This window comes from Trichechus manatus, unplaced genomic scaffold, assembly GCF_000243295.1.
Source record: "Trichechus manatus latirostris isolate Lorelei unplaced genomic scaffold, TriManLat1.0 scaffold00070, whole genome shotgun sequence".
Lineage (NCBI taxonomy): Eukaryota > Metazoa > Chordata > Mammalia > Sirenia > Trichechidae > Trichechus > Trichechus manatus.
In genome coordinates, this window is record NW_004444006.1 from 7,926,081 (window position 1) to 7,936,597 (window position 10,517).

Sequence of the window (10,517 nt, forward strand, 5' to 3'; positions counted from 1 at the left end):
GCTGGGCAAGAAGGCATACACATGTAACATTTTAATAGATACTGCTAAATTTCTGTCCACAAAGGCTGTTCCAATTTACATGGCCACCCAACAGTATATAAGGCACTGTTTTCCCCAATACCCTCATCAGTACTTATATCAATTAAAATTTTATTTAAACCAACCAGATATGCAAATAATGGTATCTCATTTTTATTTTTTCATTTCCTTTGGTTACAGCAAATGGTGTTTTTTACTAAATACTCATGAGTAGACCTTCAATTAAACTCTGTTTTCAGTTCCATATGTCGCACACATCCCCTGCTCTAACTGATGTCTTGGATTATGGAGCCTCTTCTCATCTATATCCCTGTCTATACTAGACCAAAATTTCCTCCCAGCTACTGTTTCAGCTACTATTTCTCAAATGGCTTTCCTGCCTCTATAAAACCACTGGAACTTTTTGTCTTTTTGGGTTTACATATATTTTATATATTCTATTAGCATACTTTTAGTGGTGTCTCAGAAGGAATTTGAAAAGCTATGTTTATCATATACTTAATTTCTACACATAACTGCCTCTTTATTCAATTCCAATGATCTATTTATCTATTGTTTTTATTAAAAATTTTTTTATTGTACTTTAGATGACAGTTTACAGCAAATTAGTTTCTCATTAAACAATACACATATTGTTTTGTGACATTGGTTGCCAATCCCACGACATATGGACACTCTCCCCTTCTCGACCTTGGATTCCGTTACCAGCTTTCCTGTCCCCTCCTGCCTTCACCTCCTTTCCACTGGGCTGGTGTGCCCCTTTAGTCTCATTTTGTTTTATGGGCCTGTCTAATCTTTGGCTGAAGGGTGAACCTCAGGAGTGACTTCAGTACTGAGTTAAAAGGGTGTCTGGGGGCTGTACTCTTGGGGTTTCTCCAGTCTCTGTCAAACCAGTAAGTCTGACTTTTTTTTATTGTACTTCAGGTGAAGGCTTACAGAACAAATAGTTTCTCATGAAACAGTAGTACACATATTGTTTTATGACATTGGTTAACAACCCCACAACATGTCAACCCTCTAACTTCTCAACCTTTTTTTTTGGTGAAAATACACATAGCCAAAAATACACCATTTCAGAAATTTCTACATGCACAGTTCAGTGACATTGACTATGCTCTTCCAATTGTGCTGCTATTCTCACTCAAGATGACGGCTTACAGAACAAAATAGTTTCTCGTTTAACAGTTACTACACATGTTGCCCTATGACCATGGTTAACAATCTCACAACACATCAACAATATCCTTACTCAACCTTGGGTAAGTCTGATATTTTTTTGTGAGTTAGGATTTTGTTCTACATTTTTCTCCAGCTTTGTCTGGGACCCTCTATTGTGATCCTTGTCAGAGCAGTCAGTGGTGGTAGCCAGGCACCATCTAGTTGTGCTGAACTCAGTCTGGTGGAGATTGTGGTACTTGTGGTCCATTAGTCCTTTGGAATAATCCTTCCCTTGTGTCTTTGGTTTTCTTTATTCTCCCTTGTTCCAGACAGGGTGGGACCAGTGGAGTATCTTAGATGGCCACGCACAAGCTTTTAAGACCCCAGACGCTACTTACCAAAGTAAGATGTAGAACATTTTCTTTATAAACTATGTTATGCTAATTGAGCTAGATGTCCCCCGAGACGATGGTTCCCAGCGCTTAGCCCAGTAATTCAGTCCCTTAGGGCGTTTGGATGTGTTTATGAAGCTTCCATGACCTTGCCTTGATCACGTTGTGCTGACTTCCCTAGTATTGTGTACTGTCTTACCCTTCACCAAAGTTACCACTTAATCTATTGTCTAGGTAGTATTTTTCCCTCCCCACCCTTCCCCTCTCCCTTGTAACCATCAAAGATTGTTTCTTTCTGTGTGTAAACCTTTTCATGAGTGTTTATAATAGTGGTCTCATACAGTATTTGTCCTTTTGTGATTGACTTATTTCACTCAGCATAATGCCCTCCAGATTCATCCATGTTGTGAGATATTTCACAGATTCATCATTGTTCTTTATTGTTGTGTATATTTATCTATCTTTAAAGCATATCACAAGTTTAAATAATGTGCTCTCTGGTAGTCAAGTCTTCCCTCATTTCTACTTTTTATCACTTTCTTGGCTCTTTTTTTATATTCTTCCAGATGAATTTCAGACATAACTTGTCTAGTTTCCCCATATTACCCTCCAAAATCCCAATGGGATTTATAGTTATTTGACAATTTTTCGATTATGAAACTTCTTATCCAGGAATATTTTACTTCTTTCCACTTATCAGATCTTCATACTTATAGCTTTCAGTAAAATTTTGTAGTTTTATTCATGTAAATGTTTTGTACATTTCTTGTTAGGTTTAGTCCCTTGTCAGTTTTTTTCATTATTGTGAATGGGATCTTTTTCCCTCCATTATATATTTTAAATGGTATTGTTTTAATATAGGAAACTTATTCATTTTAAACTTATTAAACTCTTTCAGTTTAATTCTAATAGTATCTCAGTTGATTCTCTAGAGTGTTCTATATATCACAAGGAAAATTTGTGACATTCCTTTACAACATTTATATCTTAGTCTTCTTTTTCATTTGTCTTAATGTTTTTGATAAAACCTGCATAATAATGTTGAATAATAGTCATAAAAACAGGTCAATATTCTTTCCTCATTCTGACATTAAGGTAATAACACTAGTATTTCACTATTGAGTATGATGATTCTAGTTACTTTCTGATAGATAGCCTTTATCAAGTTAAATTCTCCTTTCCCTAGCCTACTGAGAAAATATTTTGTAAGGTACTATAAGCATAAGGTAAAAAATTCAAATAGTATAAAAGGGTATGTAAAGAGAGTCTGGAACAATATGGTAGTATGAGCAGCTGCATGCTCCTGTTCCCTCACAAAGACAAACAAACAAAAACTAAGCAGAAACTGGCAGAACCAACTTTGTCAGAACTCTGGAAACCAGTGAAAGGGTTACAGCAACTAAGCAAATGCTGAATCAAGACCAAGGTGACATAAATGATAGGAAAGCTCTGGTTTTTTATTCACTTCTGCCCCACCCTCTCCATGGCTCAGGGTGGCTATCTGAAAGCAGTGGTGGGAGAGGGAACCTGGTCTCTGGCTCTAGAGCGAGCAGAGAAAACTTCACAAATCAGTGTGTGTGTGTGTGTGTGTGTGTGTGTGTGTGTTCTATCTTCTCTGGGGTCTGCCTGAAGGACTGAAAAAAGGGTCTCATTGTTTTGGTATGTCTTAGAGCTCACACAGGGCTGAGGGGCAGTGGGAAATGACTTAAGGCTGTAACCACCTGTAGCCACCTGGGACTAAAGAGTGCCATTAAGGCATACAATTGGTGCTTAAAGACTGGAAAGAGAGCCTGGGAGAGCATTCCTTGTGGAAATTAAGGCTTTTAAAAATACCATATAGGGACTTCCTGGACGATGACAGTGTGAGCACATCTAAGAGCCCAACCCTCCCACATGAGCACCAAGAAAAGCAACTAGAAATATGTAATCTCAATTCTGTAAGAACTCTTGAAAATTAGGCAGAGGTTTGCAGCAATTAACCTCAAACTGAAACAAGAAAAAAGTGACTTTTACATAGTAGGAAAACGTTTTTCTACTGTCTTCTGCTCCTCCTCTTGGTGCAGCGGCTGGGGGGGCTGCAGCAGAAGTAGACCACTGCTTGTGTTCTCAAAGAGGGAGCCACGATCTCTGTCTCAGTAGTGAGCAGGGCCAACTTGCCTGGCAGACTCTTCAGTGAATCTATTCTGATCTGTCTAGGAGCTGCTTGGAAGGACTAAAGGCGTAGTATGACCTGAATCGGAGCTCTCACAGGGCAGGGGAGGGAGCAGTGAGCAAAGACTGAAGGCTGTGACTGCCTGAGAGTTTCTTGCAGAAATTAACACTTTTGAAAGCACCGTGTATGTGGGGTGGGGGGTGGATTGAGAAAGCTAACACATTGTAATATTCTAGTATCCCAGTTTCAACAAAAAATTACAAGACATACAAGGAATCTGAAAATGATAGGCCTTCAAAAGAACAAGACAAAGGGAGAGAAGTTGTCTCTATGGAAGAAGCTTGGATAATGGACAAATTAGAAGGCAAAAAAAAAGTATTAAGCATGCTCAAAATACTAAAGGAAAACATGGACAAAGAAATAAAGAAATCAGAAAACAATGCATGAAGAAAATGAGAAATCAATAGAGATAGCCACTATAAAATGAAACAAAACAGAATTGTTGTTGTTGTTATGTGCTGTCAAGTCGGTTCTGACTCATAGAGACCCTATGTACAACAAAACGAAACACTGCCTGTCCTGTGCCATCCTCACAATTGTTATTATGCTCGAGCCCGTTGCTGTAGCCACTGTGTCAATCCATCTTGTTGAGTGTTTTCCTCTTTTTCACTGACCCTCTACTTTACCAAGCATGATGTCCTTCTCCAGGGATTGGTCCCTCCTGATAACATGCCCAAAGTACATGAGATGGTTCCTCCATCCTTGCTTGTAAGGAACATTCTGGTTGTACTTCTTTCAAGACAGATTTGTTTCTTCTTCTGGCAGTCTGTTGTATAGTCAATATTTTTCACCAATACCATAATTCAAAGGCATCAATTCTTCTTCGATCTTCCATATTCCTTGTCCAGCTTTCGCATGCATATGAGGCAATTGAAAATATCATGGCTTGGGTCAGGCGCACCTTAGTCCTTAAAGTGACATCTTGGCTTTTCAACACTTTGAAGAGGTCTTTTGCAGCAGATTTGCCCAGTGCAGCATGTCGTTTGATTTCCTGAGTGCTGCTCCCTTGGGCATTGATTATGGATCCACGTAAAATGAAATCCTTGACAATTTCAATCTTTTCTCCGTTTGTCATGATATTGCTTATTGGTCCAGTTGTGAGGATTTTTGTTTCTTTATGTTGAGGTGTAATCCGTGCTGAAGGCTGTAGTCTTTGATCTTCATCAGAAAGTGCTTCAAGTCCTCTTCACTTTCAGCAAGCAAGGTTGTATCATCTGCATATTGCAGGTTTTTAATGAGTCTTCCTCCAATCCTGATGCCACGTTCTTCACATAGTCCAGCTTCTTGGATTATTTGCTCAGCATACAGATTGAATAAGTATGGTGAAAGGATACAACCCTGATGTACACCTTTCCTGGCTTTAAATCATGCAATATTTCCTTGTTCTGTTCAAACGACTGCCTCTTGGTCTATATGCAGGTTCCTCATGAGCACAATTGTTCTGGAATTCCCATTCTTCGAAATGTTATCCAAAATTTGTCATGATCCACATAATCGAATGCCTTTGCGTAGTCAATAAAACACAAGTAAACATCTTTCTGGTATTTTCTGCTTTCAGCCAAGATCTATCTGACATCAGCAATGATATCGTTCATTCCATGTTCTCTTCTGAATCTGACTTGAACTTCTGGCAGTTCCCTGTCAATGTACTGCTGCAACTGCTTTTGAATGATCTTCAGCAAAATTTTACTTGTGTGTGATATTAATGATATTGTTTAATAATTCCCACATTCAGTTGGATCACCTTTCTTGGGAATAGGCATAAATATGGATTTCTTCCAGCTGGTTGGCCAGGAAGCTGTCTTCCAAATTTCTTGGCATAAATGAGTGAGCACCTCCAGCACTGCATCTGTTTGTTGAAACATTTCAGTTGGTATTCCGTCAATTCCTGGAGGCTTGCTTTTCACCATTCCCTTCAGTGCAGCTTGGACTTCTTCCTTCAGTACCATCAGTTCTTGGGCATATGCTACGTCCTGAAATGGTCCAATGTCGATCAATTCTTTTTGGTACAGTGCCTCTGTGTATTCCTTCCATCTTCTTTTGATGCTTCCTGCGTTGTTCAATATTTTCCAGGTAGAATCCTTCAGTCCTCTAAGCCCCACCCTGCTTCATACCAAAGTTATTCTGAAACAAATATCAGACATCATATTATTTCATCTGTAAATATTTCAGTATGTTTCTAAAATACAAGAACTCTTAACCATTACCACAAAACCATTATCACCACTAAAAAATTAACAATTTTTTAGTATCATCCAAATGTGCTGTCACTGTTTAAATTTTCCTGATTATCTCATAAATGATTGTGTGTTTATTTTTAATTTGTTTGACTCAGTATCCAAATAAGGATACACCGCAATTGGTTGATACATTTCTTAAATGTCTTAATCTCTAGGTTACCCTTCCATCTCACTGTTTTAGTTTTTTTTTTTTTTTTTTGCTTCTCCTGTGGGATTTATTTGTTGAAGAAACTGGGTTGTTTGTACTACAGAGCTTCCCATAGAATGGATTTTACTAGTTTTACATGTTCCTCTGTTCCCTATATTTCCTGAATTTTTATTAGCTCTAGAGGCCTGATTGGATTCATGTTCTGTTTTTTCTTTTTTGACAAAACACTTACTTTATAGGCAGTGTTGTATACTTCCATGAGTAGACACAAAATTTGGTTCTCTTGCTCCTTTTAGGATCTTCTCTTCGATGTTTGGAAATTTTACTACAGTGTGTCTGGGCGAGAGTTTCTTTTTCTTTTTTTTTTCCTATTTGGGATTCCTGAATCTAAAGATTGGTGTCTTTCATCAATTCTCAGCTATTTTCTCTTTAAATATTGCTACTCCACTGTTTATTCTGAACTGCAGCTAGACATCACCTAGAAGCATGGGGCCTTTAAAATTTAGGCTGTAGGTCACCAGGGATCAGATGACCTCAGAGTAAATGTGTGTTCCGGCACTTACCCCTGTAGAATTCTGATTTTTCATTGTTTCCTATAATTTACTGCCAGTGCACTCTGGGTATGTGTGTGTGTGTGTGTATTGTATTTTTGGATATTTTGTGCCAGAAGTGATATCTCTTTCTATCTGGTCTGTTTTATTGATGAAACACAAGTTTACTTTCCTTTTTTCACTCAGTGTATCTTGATACTCATTCCATATACATACATACATACATACATGTTGGTGCTGTGTGCCATCCAGTCAATTCCGACTCATAGCAATCCTATAGTGACCCTATAGGACAGAGTAGATCTGCCCCATAGGGTTTCCTAGGCTGTAATCTTTACGGGAGCAGATTGCCAGGTCTTTTCTTCCATGGAGCTGCTGGTGGAATCAAACTGCCAACCTTTCAGTTAGCAGCCGAGCACTTAACCATTGTGCCACCAGGGCTTGCTCTCTCTCTTTCTCTCTGTATATGTGTGTGTATATATATATATATATATATATATATACACACACACACACAATGGAATATTACTCAGCCATAAAGAAAAATGAAGTCCTGTTACATGCTACAAATGACAGCATGCTATTTATTCACTGTTTTTTTTTCACTTAGTGTATCTTTGAGATTGTGTCATAACAATACATAAACCCAAAACCAAAACCAAACCCACTGTGGTCGAGTCGATTCCGACTCATAGTAATCCTTAGGACAGAGTTAGAACTGCCCCATAGAGGATTTCCAAGGCTGTAAATCTTTACATAAGCAGACTGTAACATCTTTCTCATGCAATACATGTACAATTGCTTTATTTTTTATGGCTATTTCATAATTTATTTAAGCAGTGCCAGGCATTTCTGTTGTTTCTAACATTCTGTTATTACATACAATCTCCTTGAACATACTTATTTGTGCACATGTGCCACTATATCTGTAGGATAAATTCCTAAAGTAGAATTGCTGGTTCAAAGTGTATAGTGATGAATGTGATTTCCTCCCCAGCATCCATTCCACCTGTTCACCATTGTTTAGCAGCCATGAAATTTGGGGGAGGAGGATTGATCTCATCCCCAGCTTGTGGGGTGTGGGGGGCAGAGGATGCACCACTCGTATAACCCAGTCAGAGTAAGCCCATCTCCCTTGCCTCAGTGATTGGTTCAGCCAACCCAGGCCTAAGCCAACCAATACGTACCATTGCCCTGGTCAAGGGGATTGTTCAGGAATGGGCAAATGACCCAATTCAGGCCAATGGAATGTCAGAGGCTGTTTGCTAAAGGATTTGGGGGAAGAAGGTTGTTTTGTTTTATATTTTGCTTTTCTGAGCGAGAACCAGAAGCCGGCTTTGTCTCTTTTGGACAGTGTGATATGGCTAATATGAAGCCATTCAATACTGCAGCTCTTTTGCTACCTAGAAGGAAGTTAGACTTAGGATGAAGGTGACACTTTGGAAGGGCTAAATTGACAGATGAAAGGAAATTAGCTCCTTGATGACATTGTTGATCCAGAGAGTCAAATCAGTCCCAAAGTCTGCTCTTCCTGTGGACTTTGCAGTGTGTGAGTCAATAAATCCTTTTTATTGTTTAAGCACGTTGCAGTTGGGTTTTCTGTTACTTACCGATAAAAAAAACAGATAGGTACTTAAATTTTTTCCTCTTTTTTTGAAATTATGGTAAGTATATATATAAAACAATGTATATACTAAGTATATATATAAAACAAGAGTCCTCGTGGCACAGTGGCTAAGTGCTTGCCTGCTAACCGAAAGTCGGTGGTTTGAACCTACCAGAGGCTCCATAGGAGAAAGATGTGGCAGTCTGCTTCCATGAAGATTATAGCCTTGGAAACCTTATGGGGCAGTTCTGCTCTGTCCTGTAGGGTCGCTATGAGTCAGAATCAAATCAACGGCATTGGGTTGGTTTGTTTGTTTTTAATAAATATATAACAAAACATTTGCCATTTCAGTGTTTTTTACGTGTACAATTCAGGGCCGTTAATTATGTTCATCATGTTGTGTAGCTATCACCACTATCTATTTTCAAAAACACTTTTATCACTCCAAACATAAACTCAGTATCCGTTAAGGAATAACTCCCTGTTCTGGCCTCCCCCCACCCCCTGGGAACTACTAATCTACTTTTGTCTCTATGCATTTACCTGTTCTAGATATTTCATATAAGCGGAATCATACAATATTTGTCCTTTGGTATCTGACTTATTTTACTCAGCATAGTGTCTTTAAGGTTCATCCATGTCATAGCATGTATCAGGACTTTTTTTCTCTTTATCGCTAAGTAATATTCCATTGTATGTATGTACCACATTTTGTTTATCCATTCAGCTGTTGCTGCACATTTGGGGTGTTTCCACCTTTTGGCTATTGTGAATACAGCTGCAATGAACCTTGCTGTACAAGTGTCTGTTTTCGTTCCTGTTTTCAATTCTTTTGGGTATATACTAGTAGTGGAATTAAAAGTTTTTGATAAGCTGCCTCCTACAAAGTTATACTAATTTATGATCCACCTACAAAATATGAGAGCGTCTGTTCTTCAGACCCTTGCTAAAACAGTATATTATCAAACTTCCCGATCATTAACATTTTTTTATTGTGGTAAATATATAAGTAGCAAAACATTTGACATTGCAGCAATCTTCACGTGTACAGTTCAGTGACATTAATTGTTTTTATCATGTTGTTCAGCTATCTCCCTTACCTGTTCACAAATTATACCATTACCTTTAACAGAAGCTCAGTGTTCCCTAAGCACTGAGTCCTCCTTTCCCCCTCCCTCCCGCCTGCCCCTGGTAACCACTATTAAAATTTGGTTTCCATACAGTTGCCTATTCTAGATATTTCATATAACTGGGATTATACAATATTTATTTTTTTGTCTGACTTATTTCACTCAGCATAATGTTTTCAGGGTTCATTCATGTTGTAGCATGTATCAGGACTTCATTTCTCTTTATGGCTGAGTAATATTCCATTGTATTTATGTACCACATTTTGTTTATTCATTCATCTGTTGATGGACATTTAGGCTGTTTCCACTTTTTGGCTATTGTGAATAGTGCTGCAGTGAACATTGTTGTACAAGTATCTGCCTTCCTGCTTTAAGTTATTTTGTGTATATACCTATGAGTTGAATTGCTGGATCATATGGTAATTTGATGTTTAACTTTTTGAGGAACTGCCAAACTGTTTTACATAGTGGATGTACCATTTTGCATTCCCACGAGCAATGGATGAGAGTTCCAATTTCTCCACATCCTCGCCAACACCTGTTGTTTTCCGTTTTTTAATCATAGCCATCCTAGTGCGTGTGAAGTGATATCTCATTGTGGTTTTTTTTTTTTTTCACTTTTTTTTGTTTTGCTTTAGGTGAAGGTTTACAGAGCAAATTAGTTTCTCATTAAACAATTAATACACATATTGTTTTGTGACATTGGTTGCCAGCCCCGCTACATGTCAACACTCTCCCCTTCTCGACCTTGGGTTCCCCATTCATTGTAGTTTTGATTTGCATTTCCCTAATGATTCATAATGTTGAGCATCTTTCATGTGCTTGCTGGCCATTTGTATATTCTCTTTGGGGAAATGTCTATTCAAGTCCTTTGCCCTTTTTATTCATTTTTTATTTTTTATTTTATATTTTATTGTGCTTCAGGCGAAGGCTTACAGAACAAATAGTTTCTCATGAAACAGTAGTACACATGCTGTTTTATGACATTGGTTAACAACCCCACAACATATTAACCCTCTAACTTCTCAACCTTTTTTTTTT